This window comes from Salvelinus alpinus, chromosome 6 (genome assembly GCF_045679555.1).
Source record: "Salvelinus alpinus chromosome 6, SLU_Salpinus.1, whole genome shotgun sequence".
NCBI lineage: Eukaryota > Metazoa > Chordata > Actinopteri > Salmoniformes > Salmonidae > Salvelinus > Salvelinus alpinus.
In genome coordinates, this window is record NC_092091.1 from 49,508,781 (window position 1) to 49,514,801 (window position 6,021).

A 6,021-nucleotide genomic window follows, 5' to 3' on the forward strand; every position below is an offset into this window, starting at 1 on the left:
CCTACATGTTTCAAGCAGACCACCATAGTCCCTTTGCCCAAGAACGCCAAGGTAACCTGTCTAAATTGCCCCGTGGCACTCACATCTGTAGCCATGAAATGCTTTGAAAGGTGGGTCAACGCTAACATTAACACCATCATTCCAGACACCCTGAACCCACTCCAATTCGTATACCGCCCCCAACAGGATGCAATCTCTATTGCACTCCACACTGCCCTTTCCCACTTGGACAAAAGGAACACCTACATGAGAAAGCTGTTTATTGACCACAGCTCAGTGTTTTACACCATAGTGCCCTCAACTCATCACTAAGCTAAGGTCCCTGGGACTGAACACCTCCCTCTGCAACTGCATCCTGGACTTCCTGACGGGCCACCTGCAGGTGATGAGGGTAGGCAACAACACATCTGCCACGCTGACCCTCAACACGGGGGCCTCTCAGGGGTGTATGTTTAGTCCCCTCCTGTACTCCCTATTCACCCATGACTGTGTGGCCGTGCACGACTCCCAACACCATCATTAAGTTTGCTGACGACGATGAGACAGCCTACAGGGATGAAATCAGAAACCTGGCATTGTGGTGCCAGGACAACAACCTCTCCCTCAATGTCAGTAAGAGAAAGGAGCTGATCGTGGACTACAGGAAATGGAGGGCCGAGCACGCCCCCATTCACATCAATGGGGCTGTAGTGGAGTGAGTAGGGAGTGAGTAGGGAGCTTCAAGTTCCTCTGTGTCCATATCACTAAGGATCTAGCATGGTCAAAACACACCAACACAGTCGTGAAGAGGGCACGGCAACACCTCTTCCCCCTCCAGAAGGCTGAAAAGATTTGTCAATGGCCCTCAGATTCTCAAAAAGTTCTACAGCTGCACCATCGAGAGGATCTTAACTGTCTGCATCACCACTTGGTATGGCAACAATTTGGCATCCGACCGTAAGGCGCTACAGTGGGTAGTGCGTACGGCCCAGTACATTACTGGTGCTGAGCTCCCTGCCATCCAGGACCTCTATACCAGTCGGTGTCAGAGGAAGGCCCCAAAAATTGTCAAACACTCTAGCCACACAAGCTACAGACTGTTTTCTCTGCTACTGCATGGCAAGCAGTACCAGTGCACCAAGTATGGAACCAACAGGACCCTGAACAGCTTCTACCCCCAAGCCACAAAACTTCTAAACAAAACTGCTAAATCAAATGACTACCCGGACTACCTGCATTAACCCTTTTTAGTAATAACTCTCTTGCGCTGACTCTATGCACACATACTGGACCCTACTCACACACTCACACATACTTACACTGACACCCCAACACACACATACACATACACACACTGCATAAGCCCACACACACACACACATGCAAACTGACGCCACACACACACACACTTTCACACTCAGCACATACATGTGTGCTGCTGCTACTGTCTATTGTCTATCCTGTTGCCTCATCACTTTACCCCTACCTATATGTACAGTACATAGCTTACCTCAATTACCTTGCACCCCTGTTCATTGACTCGTTACTGGTACTCGCTGTACAGTATATAGCCATCTTATTTTTACTCATTATTTGTATTCGTTATTCACTGTGTATTTATTCCTCGTGTCACTATTTATGTTTTACATTATCTTTAACTCTGCATTGTTGGAAATTATCCGGTAAGTAAGCATTTCACTGTTTGTCTACACCTGTTGTCTACAAAACATGTGACAAATAACATTTTATTTTATTTGAAAGTTCCTCTGGACAAAGCAGAGACGCCATCGGGGCCTGTTTCCAATTTGCTTAAAGACTCTTGTGGCCTCTCTAGGGTTACATTTTAACTTGGGGTCACAGCCATCAATAACAATGGTGTTGAGCATGTTAACACACTTGGTAGAGAAGTAATGTCAGTCAAACTTTCTGTAGAAGTCATTACGTTAATTTGCCATCGTCTTTTCATCTGTTGTGTACACTGCTTTTCTTGTGGGAGTTATATTATTGATGGATTTTATTGTTAAGCCTTGTCCTTGAATACTGTTCATTCTGGGTTGGTATGCTGCCCAATTCTATAAGAGTAATTATATTGTCTGATGATCGTAAAATAGATGCCATGAGTTATAATAATCAAACATAGATTTATTGTCAGAGTTTACTAGGAGTGGTGGGTTGGAGTCAGGCACAGGGAGCAGAGGGCTCGGTAAATCGTAAGTTATTCTCCGGCACAAAACGGTCACGCCAAAATACAGGGCGCATAAAACAGACCAGCCCAAACACAGGACCAAACAGTCCGGAGAAAACAAACACGAAAACACACCCACAACCAACAGAGTAACAATCCCGCACAAACCTAGGCGGACCTAACAGGCTTAAATAGACATAAATCAAGAAACGAAACAGGGAACAGGTGCAACCAATAAGACAAAACGAAAAAGGGATCGGTGGCGGCTAGTAGACCGGCGACGACGACCGCCGAGCGCCGCCCAAAAAGGCAGGGGAGCCACCTTCGTTGGGAGTCGTGACATTTATTGGTAAATAAATAATCGGGTAGGCTGTTTGCTGCCCAATTATTCAAGAGTAACTATAATTATTATTATTGGTAATAAATGAAAAACTGGTAGACTAATAACTAACCTCAAAATAACAATCTTTGCTATATCACACTTACTCAAGTCCATTTTGTTTGCGCTAGCAGAGTCTAGCCTATTCAAAAGTCAAATTTCCACTGTTGCATTGCTGGAAGCTATTATTACTGTGACTTGTACTGTATATGGACAATATTCTGTAATAGAAATTAAAGGAGGCCGTCTGCTCTCTTCAAACGTTCTTTATATCAAATAGTGATGTTCCAGATGCGTATAACAAAATAAAGAATACTGGACGTCACCGGAACATTAGTAGGTTGTGTCATGGTCGCCGGGATGTCCTTAAGCCATCCACTGTTTGCTTGGATGTTTTATACGTTTCTACTGGATATTTATTGCACTTACAGATGAAAAACCTGTCGACTTTACCATGCTGTCTTTTTCTTTATACCTGAAAGCCAATACATTTAATCCCACCAACAGAGGTAGTGATTATTTCAGTATTTTCTTTAAACCTCCTAAGGATCTCTACAGATCGGTGTCCCACTCTCGGGACGGTTGAGCTAATGTGCACTAATGTGATTAGCATGACGTTGTAAGTAACAAGAACATTTCCCAGGACATTGATATATCTAATATTGTCAGAAAGCTTAAATTCTTGTTAATCTAACTGCACGGTCTAATTTACAGTAGCTATTACAGTGAAAAAATGAAAGAATACCATGCTATTGTTTGAGGAGAGTGCACAGTTATGAACTTGAAAAGTTATTAATAAACCAATTAGGCACATTTAGGCAGTCTTGATACAAAATTTTGAACAGAAATTCAATGGTTCGTTGGATCAGTCTAAAACTTTGCACATACACTGCTGCCATCTAGTGGGCAAAATCTAAATTGCGCCTGTGCTGGAATAATACATTATGGCCTTTCTCTTGCATTTCAAAGATGATGGTACAAGCAAAATACAAAAAAACTGTTGTTTTTTTCTTTGTATTATCTTTTACCAGATCTAATGTGTTATAATCTCCTACATTCATTTCACATTTCCACAACGTGTTTCCTTTCAAATGGTGTCAAGAATATGCATATCCTTGCTTCAGGTCCTGAGCTACAGGCAGTTAGATTTGGGTATGTCATTTTAGGCGAAAATTGGAAAAAAAGGGGTGGATCCCTTAAGAGGTTTTTAATCCTGCCATATACCTCTGTGTAAACCAAGCCCCAAAAAAATTCCAGGCTTTGGGACGATGCTCACTTGTGAGATAATCAGAAAGATTCATATAAATGCTTTTTTTCCATTTATTCTCTCCATTTAAATGAATAGAGTTCTGTCCTTGAGCTGTTCTTGTCTATAGTTGCAGAAATGCCTTTCCGGTTTTGCTACATAGTTGCACACGTGTCGGTTTGGTTGCTAAACAATGCAGGCAAGATATTTATAACAAACGCAAGATAGTTAATCGGTGTTGTTTACAGTGGGAGCAAATTAATTGCATAGTGGGCAGAATTCGCAAGAAGGTGGGCAAAGCCAAGCATGAGCTAGCGAGATCCTATTGGCGCGTTGTAGCATGTATTTGCATATTTCCAATAGGGAACGCCTCCTCTGTGAAGTGCGTGTACACAAACTCAATTCGACCTTGCACTCCTTCTGAACTACGCAATTTTTGAAAACGTTGGAAAGCGTCATGTCTATAAAACTTTGTGCACTGTGCTTGTAACATATTCTAGTTTTGGGAACAGAAAAATGTATTGAGATCAGATGTTTCATCGATGACAAAATTAGATTGTCGGCACAGTTTCAATTATTTCCATCCTCTCTCACTATCCGCAACTGGACTTCCTCTCACTACCATGTTCGGTGGAGAGAAAACCTTTTAAACGGATGCTTCACCTTTATAGCCCCTGTGACGTGTTTGGGTTACCCCTTCTGTCTGTGATGCAGGGGTGTCAAACATACGGCCCGCGGGTCAGATCTTTAGACATTAAAACCAGGCCAAATCCGGCCCGCGAGTGGGTCCAGAGATATTAGCGAAGGAGGAAATAGGAATCCCATTGGGCAATGAATGGAGGAATGTATAATGCCCCGCCCAGCAGACTGTTGACTAATCGCGTTCACGTTGTCATGTACCACACGTTAATACAATTCCAATGGAGTTTCCCATCTCCTCAACGACAACAAAAAATTCAGTATATTATAAAATCACCAAAACCAAATCGAAACTGTGTATAAATGATAATGGACCTATATTCATACAGTTGCTTGACTGTCCAGCTTGCTAATAATCACTAGACAGTCAGAGAGCATCCAAAATTCCAAAAATGATGGATAGAGGACTATTTTGTGCAAATTTTGACTGCAAGGAATATAAACTAGGGACAAAATGAGTTTGACACCCCTGCTCTATAGGCTACAATATCTACTTGAACATTTGTACTGATTAGTCCTATAAGGATAACTTTGCTGCTACTATTAAAAAAAATCTGTTGGCTAGGATATTTGCTAGCAAGCTATCAATGTGCACGATACCTAACAAAGTGGAGTGAGGAGGAAAAAGAGATTAAACGTGGATCAAAAAAGCGCCCTTTTCGGAAAGAGATTATAAGGTTTCTAAAGCACATACAAGCACCTACAAACTCTAAAAAATAAGGCATGGAAAATAAGTCCCATGAAACTCAAGTTGTTAGGGAAAAATATTATTTATATTTTATTCTGTTATATTCCATTATATTCTTACTATAAAATATATGTGTGTTGACTGTTATCAGGGCAGGTAAGTGTGTCTTGTCTGTTAAAGTAACAAAATAAGAAACTATTGATTGTATTTGCATGACACAGCCACGTAGCCTATAGGCTGCACAGACCAGTAACATAATTAAACTCAAAATTACTATTATATTATTTGAAATACATTTTCTCAGTTTCATATTGTTTCTTTCTGCCCAAACAAATACATAATGAGTTTCTTTGTCATGGCGTATATTCAATGGATTCATTAGCACACCCCTACACCCACCCCTCACCGGTGCTGGCTAATCACCTTGATGTATACTGTAAATGGTGAATGCCAACAAGAAAGAGATGAAAAGGGGTCATATAAACATTGCCTGTTTTTTTTTACAGGCAAAATGCTGTGAATTCAGTGTCAATTAGGTATTATATGGATAATCATGTTGATTCATGGACTGTCAGTAATATGCAAATAATTGTCTACTTATGAATTTGACAGCATAGGTGTAATTTCCGCAGCCCCATCATTGGGCTCCTGAGTGGCGCAGCGGTCTAAGGCACTGCATCTCAGTGCTAGAGGTGTCACTACAGACCCTGGTCTGTACAGACCCTGATTCCAGGCTGTATCACAACCGGCCGTGATTGGGAGTCCCATAGGGCGGCGCACAATTGGCCAAAGCGTTGTTAGGGTTTGGCTGGGGTAGGCCGTCAGTGTAAATTTGAATTTGTTCT